Source organism: Bradysia coprophila, unplaced genomic scaffold, assembly GCF_014529535.1.
Source record: "Bradysia coprophila strain Holo2 unplaced genomic scaffold, BU_Bcop_v1 contig_94, whole genome shotgun sequence".
Classification (NCBI taxonomy): domain Eukaryota; kingdom Metazoa; phylum Arthropoda; class Insecta; order Diptera; family Sciaridae; genus Bradysia; species Bradysia coprophila.
The window spans coordinates 5695523-5709612 of NW_023504022.1; the positions used below are offsets into that span (position 1 = coordinate 5695523).

Here is a 14090-nt window from a genome sequence, read left to right on the forward strand (position 1 = left end):
ATCGTCACAATGCTTTAAAAAGAAACGTTTTTATCTATACCTCTGAAGTCGTCATAACACTTCATCTATTGCAGCATGTTCATTTGCACTTAAACATTACTTTTACCCAACATCGGAATGTGATTGCATGTCATGTTACGAGCATATCTTTTAAAGCTATCAAATTAAGTTATTGACGAACATCACACGATCGAGCAATTTGCATATCATTTGCTTTATTTAGACTTTGTTCACTTAAGGTTGACGGCATTTATAACTTTCTTAGCCAAACTTTTCCGCTTATATTTGGGTCCTGTTTGGTGTTTTTCTTTCGCATTGTCGTAGACATTGTAAAATGCAAGAGAAGGAATTTTGTAGCAGCTAGTGCTATTACAACACACTTGTTAGTTATGGCATGGATGAGATAATTGATTACACATTACGTCACGTAGCTTTAAAAATTAATGTGACCTTTCGCACATAGTGCTAATTTGTTACCTGAATTTGGCTATTCTTTTAGCTTTTTCGTATATTCGTAAGTAGCAACGTAATGTGGTGGGTCTTTCATTAGAGGGATTCTTCTGAAACACAGAAGACCGAAATCGGACGCATTTTCTATTGGAATTTTTTATATGTGCCCAGTAAGGTATTCGACCCCAGAAGCCAAAACCACTTTCAAAAAAATTCTTCAAAGTTTGTGTGGCTGGTGAAAGGTGATCAAAACCGAAAACTTGCACTTTTCTTACACAAATTTCTCCAGTTGAAATGTTTAAGTGCTTATATTGAATTGTAGATGCTTCCAAACTTCCGTAAGCTCTACTTTCCCTGAAAGTATATGCAATTACCTTTCCAATGACACCCCACACGACCATGCACGTTTCGTGTACCTCGAGAAATTTCTGTAAGAAAAGTGTACAGTCAAAGGCAGTCAATTTTCTGCATAAATTAGCTTCAGCTGTTTTTCAGCTGATCCATACAAACAATCACAACCGTTTATACGTCTTTATACGGTTTTACCACTATCATGCGCGTGCGTGTAGCAGCTTCAACCGTATAAACAAGGAAAACCAGTTTTGAATGTATGTGTGGATCAGCTGAAAAACAGCTGAAGCAAATTTATGCTGAAAATTGACTGCCTTTGACTGTAAGTTTTCAGTGTTTTTTCGGTTGAAAACTTCAACTGTACATATCTCAATGTGGATGAATTTTAAACCCAATAAGACCCTATTTGCCCCGGAAGTACATGCAATTACCTTTCAAATGACACTCCACACGACCCTGTACGGCTCGTGTAACTGGAGAAGTTTTTGTAAGAAAAGTGCACGTTTTCGGTTTTTGATCACCTCACACTAGCCACACAAGCTTCGGCGAGTACCTTACTGGGCACATATAAAAAATTCCAATAGAAAATGCGTCTGATTTCGGTCTTCTGTTTTTCTGAAGAATCCCTCTTACGGAATATGTCAGTTCTCCCCAGGGCCTATTTTTGGTACATTTATTTACTGAAATTTACCGATTTTATCAAAGAATTCGCCGAAGATTAATTCGCGAGATTTTTGACATTAAGTTAGATAAATCAACAACGGTAGTCCGGCTGGTCTGTTATCTACATTTATTAAATTTTAGAGCGACACTCATACAGTTTTAGTCAGCTTAGTCAGTGCTAAACAATTTTTTAAGTGTAGATATCCGCAGACAGACCAGACTACTGTTGCCGATCTATCCCTCCTAATGTCAGAAATCTCGCGAGGTGTTGTTCTGTACCCGTCTTCTATCAGTCTATATAACTTCTTTGGAAATTATTCTTGGATATTTGTAAGTGGGCAAAAGTCGAAAAATGGGGTTTCGTAGTCCGGATGTCATTTCCGTAAGGTGGTGAGGACACGGGCTTGTATGGGTTCGTTGGAAAGCTGATGTCGAGTACTCCTGGGGTAAATATTAACTTCATGAAATATGATGACAAACGACCGAAAATATGACTTCCTGAAAATTTCTCAAAATCGATGTAACTTCGGTGATAATAAGTAACAAGAATAGACCGGCTGAAGCCTGGTGAGGTCTTTTTTCATTTTTTTTCAATTTCTGTTTACTACTAGCTTGGTACTCATTCAAGTACCACTTTGGTATTCAACTACCAAATTTTGGAATTATAAATAGGCAAGCAAGCCGATTAATTTCATCAGTCGGTGTGCAGCTCTCAAACAGTAAACATATCTACAACATCCGTATTAGTCAACTACCACTTTGGTAGTCAGTCAACTACCACTTTGGTAGTCAGTCAACTACCACTTTGGTAGTCAGTCAACTACCACTTTGGTAGTCAGTCAACTACCACTTTGGTAGTCAGCCAACTACCACTTTGGTAGTCAGTCAACTACCACTTTGGTAGTCAGTCAACTACCACTTTTGTAGTCAGTCAACTACCACTTTTGTAGTCAGTCAACTACCACTTTGGTAGTCAGTCAACTACCACTTTGGTAGTCAGTCAACTACCACTTTGGTAGTCAGTCAACTACCACTTTGGTAGTCAGTCAACTACCACTTTGGTAGTCAGTCAACTACCACTTTGGTAGTCAGTCAACTACCACTTTGGTAGTCAGTCAACTACCACTTTGGTAGTCAGTCAACTACCACTTTGGTAGTCAGTCAACTACCACTTTGGTAGTCAGTCAACTACCACTTTGGTAGTCAGTCAACTACCACTTTGGTAGTCAGTCAACTACCACTTTGGTAGTCAGTCAACTACCACTTTGGTAGTCAGTCAACTACCACTTTGGTAGTCAACTACCAAATACTCGATTTATAAATAGACCAGCAGGCCGAATAATTTCGTCAGTCGGTGTGCGTCTCTCGAGTAAGAAACATCTTTGCTACTATATAGTTTGGGGGTCTAACTACCAACAACTACCAAATTGCAATGTCTGCTATGAGCGATTGGTTACCAGATAACAAATAATAATTGATTTGCCTGGTGTTGGTTTGTTCATAGTAGCATTGCAATTTTAACTTTTATCAATCACATTTTATTTGTGACACAGACGGACGGACGGACGGACGGACGGACAGATGAAGTGCCCACAATAGGTCTTTTTTTCCTATGGAAAAAAGACCTAAAAATTTAACCAAATAATTGCATTAGTGAGGTCACAGCACTCATCAAAGTTCACCGAGGTTACATCGACTTTGAGAAATTTTCCGGAAGTCATATTTTCGGCCGTTTGTCATCAAATTTCATGAAGTTAATATTTACCCCAGGAGTACTCGACATCAGCTTTCCAACGAACCCATACACGCCCGTGTCCTCACCACCTTACGGAAATGAAATCCGGACTACGAAACCCCATTTTTCGACTTTTGCCCACTTACAATCAGCCAGGCATGGAAGATCAAAACTATCTGAGACTGGTTTTGTGGCCTAGGCACCAAGGTCTAACTAGGCATATATAAAAAAGTCCCGGAATAAATAGCGCCGATTCCGGTCAGTCGAAATTCAAAAGAATCCCTCTCAACGTGTTGTGAAGATGTTATAAAAATTGTAAGAAAGCTAAAGTGGGTTCATATGGCCTAATTTCGAACACCTTTTTATGAACGTTGCCATGACATATTATCATATACATGTAAAAGCGTTCTGTCAACAATATGATGAATCGGAAAAGTATTTCCGTGCCTATGACGACATTTAATGACGAATCATTAGTTAAAGGTTACAAGGGGGAAACGACGCATGGAAACCTGTCCCATCTACTTCATCTATCATTTCCACCAATGGCAAATATTATTTGGCCCAATATGAGCTCGCTTTGCTTACTCCTCTGATGAATGTGAAACTATTGGGACAGACAAAACATATTCAATTTCTTCAAGATAATCTCTTTTGATCGACAGATACTGATCGACAGATACTGATCGACAGATACTGATCGACAGATACTGATCGACAGATACTGATCGACAGATACTGATCGACAGATACTGATCGACAGATACTGATCGACAGATACTGATCGACAGATACTGATCGACAGATACTGATCGACAGATACTGATCGACAGATACTGATCGACAGATACTGATCGACAGATACTGATCGACAGATACTGATCGACAGATACTGATCGACAGATACTGATCGACAGATACTGATCGACAACTTTCTTGCTAGGACATTTTTAGTTGAGGCGTGTAAGAAGGTTGTACTTCGAGCCGAAGGTGTGGAGGAGAATATCCCGCAAATCGAAACAAAAAAATCCCCAGCAAGTCAGTACCGTATTTTGTTTGCTTGCGACCACCGAATGCGAAAAACTCATTGAGCGAGACGGTAATGAGTCGTTTTCTGGCCGCAAGCTAACAAACATCTATTGTAAATTCATGATCATCCTTCTGATTTGATTGAAGAACAGAAATCTCCGACTTACTGAACGAACAAAAAAATGTTCAATTCGTCGTGTCCGAATTTCAGCAATGTGTGCCAGTACCACCTCCTGGCTATAAAAAATTAATGTCACACAAAATATTCTCTGAAGTTGTTTGACAACATATTTTACAGGTCGAAATCGTGTCCGATCTGATCGTAAAATTACCGGTAAACACACCGTACCTTTGAACGAAATTGAATTCAAGTTTTCTGATTATAGCACAAACAATACCCGACACCACCTACGAAAATAAACATTTTCCTCCCTTGCTTGAAGCTCATGAGACATAATTTGCGTTCACCACATTTCGGACAAAAAATAGGAAGAATATTCTTCGAATCGAATAAAAGGTTGGCACGTTTCGATACCCCACTCGAACAAACAAGGTCACACAACTTAAACATTGAAAGGGATTCTTATGAAAAACAGAAGACCGAAATCGGACGCATTTCCTATTGGAATTTTTTATATGTGCCCAGTAAGGTATTCGACCCCAGATGCCAAAACCACTTTCAAAAAAATTCTTCGAAGCTTGTGTGGCTAGTGTGAGGTGATCAAAAGCCGAAAACATGCACTTTTCTTAGAGATGAGTGGGCATAGCAAATTTGCGTGCCCACATGCCCACTATGTCCATCATTTGAAAAAATGAGCCCAATGCCCAGACCGATGCCCACAAGTGAAATGCCCATGGGCACTAGCCCAGCCCACAAACTTTGTCTACAAGAATCGCTGATTTAGTTAGTGTTAAATGTGTCTTGTATGGGTAATAAGTTTGCATCAAGATATTCTGCTAGTGATTCCCATGTTAATGACGACCGTTTCAAACAAAATTTAATTCCAGGATCCAAAAAAATTCCGATATTACACTAATTATCGAAAAATATTTCTTATGAATTGATGGGATGACGATAACAAATCGTAGTTTGGGCGCCCAAGTTTTATATAAATGCCCACACCCTGGCCCATGTCCACGATCTCTGAAACCCATTAAGCCCATGCCCATGGGCATGAGGCATGGGCTACGGGCCCCGCTTTTGCGGGCGGCCCACTCATCTCTAACTTTTCTTACAAAAATGCCTCCAGTTACACGAGCCTTATACAGGGTCGTGTGGGGTGTCATTAGAAAGGTAATTGCATGTACTTCCGGGGCAAATACGATTTTATTGGGTTTAAAATTCATCCACACTGAGATATGGCCAGTAGAAGTTTTCAACCAAAAAAAACTGAAAACTTACACTTTTCTTACAGACATTTCTAGAGATACACGAAACGTACATGGTTGTGTGGGGTGTCATTAGAAAGGTAATTACAAGCACTTTCAGGGCAAAAAGGGACTTATTGGGGTTTGGAAGCATCTACGACGAATTATGAGAAGATGAAATGTTTAAGTGCTTATACTGAACCGTAGATGCTGCCAAACTTCCGTAAGCCCTGCTTTCCCTGAACGTATATGCAATTACCTTTCTAATGACACCCCACACGACCATGTACGTTTCGTGTACATCGAGATATTTCTGTAAGAAAAGTGTAAGTTTTCAGTCTTTTTTCGGTTGAAAACTTCAACTGTGCATATCTCAGTATGGATGAATTTTAAACCCAATAAGACCCTATTTGCCCCAGAAGTACATGCAATTACATTTCTAATGACACCTCACACGACCCTGTACGGCTCGTGTAACTGGAGAAATTTTTGTAAGAAAAGTGCATGTTTTCGGTTTTTGATTACCTCACAAGCTTCGAAGAATTTTTTTTAAACAGTGATTTTGGCTTCAAGGGTCAAATACCTTACTGGGCACATATAAAAAATTCCAATAGAAAATGCGTCCGATTTGGGTCTTCTGTTTTTCAGAAGAATCCCTCTGATGTAATTAACGATCATTGTCTTAGATGATTTGCGGTATATCGTCTTATTTTCCTACACTGCGCGCTAATCGTCTTTTAATAATAGCGTATATTGCAGCTCAGTCGTTAAATGCTTTTCTAATTTCATGAATTTATTATCCACATTGATCATTGTGATAGTTATGACCATGTGTTAAAGTCAAACTGTACAAAACATTTTCGTGGTCAATTTAACATTTCACATTCACATGACATAATTTTCGTGAACTAATTGAAAATTCAGTAACACCCTCCAACGACCGACAACACAAACATAGCCGTAAATAATAAATGACTCTGAAAAAATGTAAACAAAAAAAGCTTTCTTCTAAGTCAACGTTCAATTACACATTACTTCGGTCAAAATTAATTTTTTGTGTTTCCAACTAGTCTTATATACAGCCGACAAAACTATACGACACAACGCACACACTAAAATTTCTGAATGTATTTTCCATTCACACACTGTTAACGTTGCACGTCTTTTCACCCATCAACTATCCACAACATTATCAAAATTGTTAATGAACACATGGATGAAATATTTAAGTCCTTAATAGTTCACCTATTCATCTTATGTAATGAAACCTGTAAACAAATATTATACCTGCATGACGTCACCGCTGCTTTATATAAACACCGTATTCTGTGTATTGTATTGGTCTATTTAATGGTATTCGCGTGGTAAGGTTTATAACTCGATGCGAGTAATTTTGTTAATTCTTTTTTAGTTAGATCAACAACTATTTTTGATGACACTATATCCAAAATTCATACGGTAATTTCATGGCTGTACAATGAGTCATTTGTTGAACAAATATTTTGTTTGAGTCACCTGATGTATACGGAACTAGTATATACCATGTCGAAGCTATACAATTACACCAATTGATTGGATAGTTTCAAATAACTATTTCGATGAGTGTTGCCAAATGAACGACTTTCGTTTAAGAGCAATGTCTAGTACGCTTAAAAGTAGTCTACAATTAGGCGTAGTATTAATCTATTGTCAATGATTACTTTCAACATAACAAATAGTCGCAATGCTCTCCATCTTCTTATACAAGCTTCAAATTATTCTTAAATCGGAAAAGGAGCCACTTGTGGTCAGTAAACATTTTCCAAGAAGATGGAAGAAGTAAAGTCAAAACGTTTCGTAGACTTTCCACAAACGGTTACAATTTCTGGTCCCGTTCAAAAATAAGTTATTTTTTAACATATTTTTGAACGGGTTGCCTTCTTTTAGAATTGTTTCTCCCGTCTAAATGTAGTCTACATTTCAGAGTAATAGGGATTCCTCTTAATTGAGCAATCAATGATTCCTAGACTATCGAGGAATCATAAGTTGTGATAACTTTCAACGGGTCGTGTTTCTAACGAAAATTGTTTTTGTGGATTTGATTAGTAATTAATCAGACTGTAATACTTCCACTGTTTAAATAAATTAGCTGCAGCTTCCTAGTAGCTTACTGTTCTAAGCATGGGCCTACAAAACCTGAATTTTTCATACAAATTTTTCAGGAAGCATTTCAGGTCAATTTTTAAGTCAAAATTACATTTTCAGGTTTCAGATCAATTTAGGTCAGGTCAGAGAGTAGTGAATGGGCTCAGATGGTAACAGGTAATATGCATTTAGTTCTCTTTATGACAGGTAGCTCAATCGGCGGAGTGATGGACTCACGTCCTCTCTGTCACGACTTTGAGTCCCATGCCAGATATAGTTCATAGGGTTTTTCCTAGTCGTAAATGATTAGTCTCTGCTGTTAGGTAACACCAGTCAGCTCTACCAACCGTAATAGCTCTCTAAGGAAAAATCAAGATTCTGAACACAGTTCTCATCAGTCACATTCATAAGTCACAATCGTCATTCTAAAAATAATGTTAAGAGCTCTCACCTCTTGGTAAATATTTAGCCTACATTTGTGCGTAAAAATATTCGTTTTTTGATGATTTCTCTGAACTAAAATCTTTTTTTGAAAAAGTAAAGCATGTAAAAATGTGTTACTTCTAAGCGAAAATTTGGTTTTTGAGTCAAAACTTTACCTACTGAGAGAAAACTTTGCAAAACACATAAATATACACATTTGCAAATGTTTCTCCAAGTGGGATAACTTATCACCCACAAACCATTTTTTCCTTTAAAAGTAACACATTTTTGCATGCTTTAATGGTTTTACTTTTTCAAAAAAAGATTTTAGTTCAGAGAAATCATCAGAAAACGAATATTTTTGCGCACAAATGTAGGCTAAAAATTCGCCATGGGGTGAGCGCTCTTAAACTAGCGACAAATATGTCCTAATAAATCAATAAAACGATTTACAATTCACAATTGTAAAATCTCTCTAAAATATGGGTGTGCACAGCAGGCCCATTTGCTGCTTAGGTGTCTTCCTGCCCATCTTATCCTCTCCTACCTTGGGTCTCAACTAAGCCTGGCCTGTTTAGAAATTACTTCTAATTTGAGAAATATAGTGCGGCCGTTCATGAGCAAAATGCAAATGCTAGATAATTTGGTTGTTTGCGGCTAGAAAATGACTAATTATACCACTCACACCGCAAACAAACAGTATACGGTGCTGTCTTGCTGTAAATTTTTTGTTTCGACGTGTGGGATGTATTCCTCGCCATCGGCTCAAAATTCAATCTTCCCACACGCCTCAACAAAAATTTGTCCCAACAAGACAGTGATGCTCTGAGTCTGTAAAATCGCCAAAAGTCGATCTAAAAGTATCATTAGTACATTACGTCCGAGGTTCCAAATTTTTATTTTGACGAGTAAGGCCGTTATGGCCCGATTCGAAAGGGAGAGATATATTCCCACTCGTCAAAATAAAAATTTGGAACCTCGTACGTACAGTGCTTTACGTGCTTCTGGTCAAAAAATTACATTTACCGACCAGAACCACGTAAAACCGCGTATAAATACTGTGGTTAATGGGCAAATTACAGTAAATAACGTCGATTACAGCATTTAAGTCATGAACTCCATTGAATTTTGACCTCCGCTGTGAAGAAAAATGACTTATTTACCATTAACCAACCAATGAATTTCAATAAATATCGAAAATTCCACAATTGACCGCAATTATTTGGAGGTACTATCACAATCGACACTGTAAGTAGAGGACTGTTCAATGCGAGCGGTGTTATTCCTACCATTCAATCGAAATAATCACAATCACTTTCATACAATATTCATAATCTCACTCAATATAATACACCAGCCTAAATGGCTCTGTATGTTTCGTCGTTTCGCTGCTGAACATATCTCTGTGGCTTCAGTACTTTTGAACTGTCGCCGTGGACGTTTCGCACCGAGTGTATGTGTTCATACCCGTGTCCGAAGTAAAATAAAAGTTTGATCAGTGTCTCCGTAACATTATAGCCATTCGATTTCTCAAGTTTGTTTCATGTTCGGTCGTTTGCAAAGATGTGAAAATTACGAAATACCTATGCAGAAAGAAGTAAATGAATGAACTACGCGTCAGAACATTTATTTTGAAACTACATTTTGACAACATTAAAAAGTAACGACACACGATATTCGATTCATTCCGAATTTGTTGATATGGAATGTTTATACACACAGTGTGTGTTGTATTGTGTATCTTTTACAATGCCGTAGAGGAATGAGTCGTTGCATTTATACGACCGAATATTAAAGTGATAACATTGTAGCCGATACTGACGACATGTTAATGGTTCAATAATTTGATAGATTGAACATCTGCGAAATGGTGTCAATGATTAAGTGTTTAGGACTAATCAATAATTTGAATGGAATATAGAACATACCATCATTGCCAATTACAAAAGATTAAAACAAACGAAATGTATACACAACACATACACGTTAGTTCTGTTAACGGTGGTCGGGAGGTTTCTTTTGCGGTCAAATTACATTCATTCTATTGATTTTTTCGTGTTTTTTCAACAAAAATAGGATAGAATTTTGATACGAACATTTGCACTGCATATCTAAACGGACATACGGCGGTTACAATGTTGTTGTTGTTGTTGTATTCACTTTTTTGCACCCAGACCGAAAACGTGAAATTACTCTATTGTGTACCTTCTGGTATGATTGTCATTTCAATTGGATTGGGTACAATACACGTTAATTTCATATAATAAATCAGATTGAGAATTTTCCTCAAAGTCTACGGTTGAATTGTACGTTTAAATTGTGATTGATGACAGTGTGTAGTCGCCACTACTGGCATATAATAAAAATTCTAATTTAGACTTTTATTGCCGCATGTGGTGATAGGTAAACATCTGTTTAAAAATAAATAGAGTCAACATTGATAAATTAGCGCAACTACTGTCGATTCTCTACAAAGACACGATGAGACTTCAGTCAGATTTTAGTTTTAGAATTGATTTTGTACGAGATCAAAAAATCTACATTTTCCTTCTGCACCCAATTCTTATACCCGAGTGTAAATAGTCTTCAGTACAATATTTGCACCTGATGGAATTTTACCGTCTTAATCTTCAGCTAAAAATAGAAGATTTTTTTCATTCTGGCTCGTCTCACATTTCGCAAACATAGGCAAATAATCACTTAATATGTGATAGTTGTGATCAAAATTCGGTCTATTCCATCTGTCAAAGTGACGTTTTAAACTTCAAACCAAAAAATTTTAGCCAAATAATTACAAAATCGTTTATTTTTCTATAAGTCTCTTCCACTGATAGAATTGAGGAAAAATAGGCGACTTCTTAACTATTTGGCAGAAAATTTTTGGTTTGAGGTTTAAAACGTCACTTCGACAGATGTAATTGATCCCAACTGTCACGTATGACAGATTGCCAACATATAAGGTTTGCCAACGATATGGAAAAAATTAGATTTCGCGATTGTCAGGCTAACTTGTAGAAGGAAAAATCAATTTGTATGCTTGCTAAGAGGACCGAAAGTAAAGCTGTCAATTCGCGGGCGAAAGCTTTCGCTTTCGCCCCTTGAATTGACATTTCTTTACTTTCGGTCCTCTTAGCAAGCATACAAAACGTAATACTTAACTCTTTCGGCCTACTCAATCGATACGTAACTAACTATTTCCTCTAATGCAACACCGAATTGTTAGGCCAATTTGTACACCGAAAAATCAATCTGCCTCTAGGGCAACACCCAAATTGTTAGGCCAATTTGTAGGAGGAAATAGTTATGTGTATATCGAGGGGAGAAAAAAGGAAATTTTTATTTCGCACTTGTTCCAAAGGAGAACACAGCGTTTTTCATGGTGTTGGTACTTTGCTCACTAGAAATGTCATTCGATGAATCGTTAACAAAATGCAACTGTCTTACGTTCTATTGATGGTAGAAAATCAGGTAGATCACACCGCACGCATGAAAATAGTTATTTACTTAAACCGTCCACAACAGATGCGTATACAGCTTTTCATGCTGGAAACCAAAATTACGAGAAAAACTCTGAAATTTATGCCCAATGCACGACAGGGTGCAAATGGTGTAAAATATACTATTTGCACCCGATACCAAATAGTCACTTTAATTCTGAAATACTCCACAATAAACAAATTTCAGTCCAATCTCAGACAATCTACAATCAGTCTCTCTTAGAGCTTTCTTTCCTAAACGAGCCGTCAGAACAGTCGGAGCGTTTGCTGCGACTGAGCCCCGTACAAACCCGTACATCTATTGCGTACGTGACCCTAGTTCGTCCGTCGCCCTACTCTTACCGTAAGCGTACTGCGCCCGTAAACGTCGGTAAAGTAAAATTCTTATGAAATGTGTACGTCTTAAAAATTGCGCATAGCGCAATTACGAAGCCCCGTACGACGTACCTTTCAAATGTAAAACAAATTTCGAATTTACCTAAAATTAAGTAAGTATCATTTTCACCGATTTATATTGATTTTACAAAAATCCAAAATGGCGGCCGACGGCCATTTTGTTAGGAGGTGGAAAGTAGTACGGCTGCTTTACATTCGTTAGTACCTTTCAAACAAAAAAAAAATTGAAATTCGGTCAAAGTTTACTCGAGATATTAACAAAAAACACCACCTTCACTGTACGGCCGAGTAGCCACATATAAGCTCACTCCAAGAGACCTAGCTCACGCTCCGGTGAATCGAATTTCATAATCTTTTTTTTCCCTGATTGGTACGGTCAATACCTATCTAATAAAGCAAAATCCATCTAAATTCGTTCAAATTTGGCCAACCTACAAGCAAAAACGGCTTGCCGCCCTGTGCCTAGTTCACACCAAGGGGTCTAACTCACGAGTCGGTCATCCAATTTTCATAAACTTTTTTTTTGTCGATCGGTATTGTAAATACCTTTCATTTGACGTATCACTTACAAGTGTAGTGCTTAAATGTCTGGAGATATCGTCGAAAAACAGTTAGGCACTTATTGGGCCCCAGCTCCGGAAGGGTCGCCCCCAAATCGCCCATCTTCGAACTTAGCCTCACTATTTTGACTATCTTTCAGGGAAAAAAAATTTTTTTGAAATCGGATTTGATTTACTCAAGATATCGACGTGACAGACGGACGGACGGACAAAATTTTTATTGCGGATTCGTTATCTATGAACATAGGCAAACATTTTGCCCTTACCGTCTGCTTCGAATTCCATCAATTACACACGGCATCGTAATCCTATAAGCCCCTTCGTACTTCGTACGGGGCTAAAAATTTAAAGACAAAACTCTCAGAAACTACCGTCCTAAAATTGGATAGTTCAAACTGTATAGGAATGCCTAATGCGCATACTTACTCGACCAGTTGTAATCGACTGATCTGTACCGGTTGTGCAGTGTCTACTTTGACATTCACTTGACTTGAATGTATAAATATATTCGAATAATCAATACATCGATAGGTAGTCTAAATTCGAACAAACGCACACACATCAATAGTAATCGACTCGATTATCTAATCCAAATGACAACTTCTCAGACTAAGTGTGAGCGAATCTGTGATTATTATTATGAAATTAGCCACCAATTTCCATACATCATTTTTCAACTGAATGTTTTGTTTACATTGAACCAATTGAACTAAAGCCAATTTTTGGCAGGAAAAGTGTTTAAGCTGCAACAACTGAAGCATTTTGATATTATTCATCAGTCTGTGTCACTGGTTTCCATGGTGTCAGTGTTCGTTAGTACTTAAGACTATTTAGAGCAGATGATCAGTTTTTTTTTCGCACACAGACTGCGGCTAACTCCTAACGAAAAACCCCGAAAATCTAGATGTCCTAGCGACCATTGAATCTAAATTCATATTAATTAACTGATAACAATCGCATGACCTACTTTCGATACCAAGTTTTCAGTAATTTCAGAAACATTCGTTTCTCTCTCAAAAATTGTTTTTTTTTTAATATAAATAATACTTTCTAAGCCACAGAAGGTGTGTCAACTAACCGAAATTATGAGGTTTACTATAACCATACAGTCTTTTATCTTCGGCGATTGTTTTTTCAACGGTTTATTGTCGCTGGTGACAGTTTCTACTGTAGATTAATTAAAGCCAATCCATTATAAAATTGAATTCTCTGTTTTTTTTATACATTTCAAAACAAATAATTCTATTTTCGACGGAAAAACATATCTATAATAATACGTCGCGGCACATTAAAAATAAAATGTGCAATATTTCCGAAATGTGGAAAATGTGCGAACCACACACCGACCGCACAATTTATTTTCAACATTTCTCGACGTTCATATCGGAACGAGTTGATCTAACTATTTAATAAATTTGGATAACGTTGGGTGCTGCGGGAATCGGTTCCAAAAAGCCACAAGTCGAGCGACGGTGGTTGTTGTTAGTTTTAAGT

At 37.5% G+C, this 14090-nt stretch overlaps 1 protein-coding gene across 10 annotated transcripts in view; it reads left to right on the forward strand.

Annotated features, from left to right (window-relative positions):
* LOC119085103 (probable phospholipid-transporting ATPase IA) overlaps positions 1–14090 on the forward strand; it is a 59467-nt gene that overhangs the window by 10530 nt on the left and 34847 nt on the right. For 2 of the 10 annotated variants that reach the window (XM_037195355.1, XM_037195359.1), the window contains exon 1: positions 9554–9740. The exons of 6 other annotated variants lie outside the window; for them this stretch is intronic. The gene's annotated coding sequence lies outside the window, so the exon portion shown is untranslated. Of the gene's footprint in view, positions 1–9553; positions 9852–14090 lie in introns of those variants that run through there. 2 more of the 10 variants (XM_037195354.1, XM_037195358.1) reach the window with 2 other exon arrangements.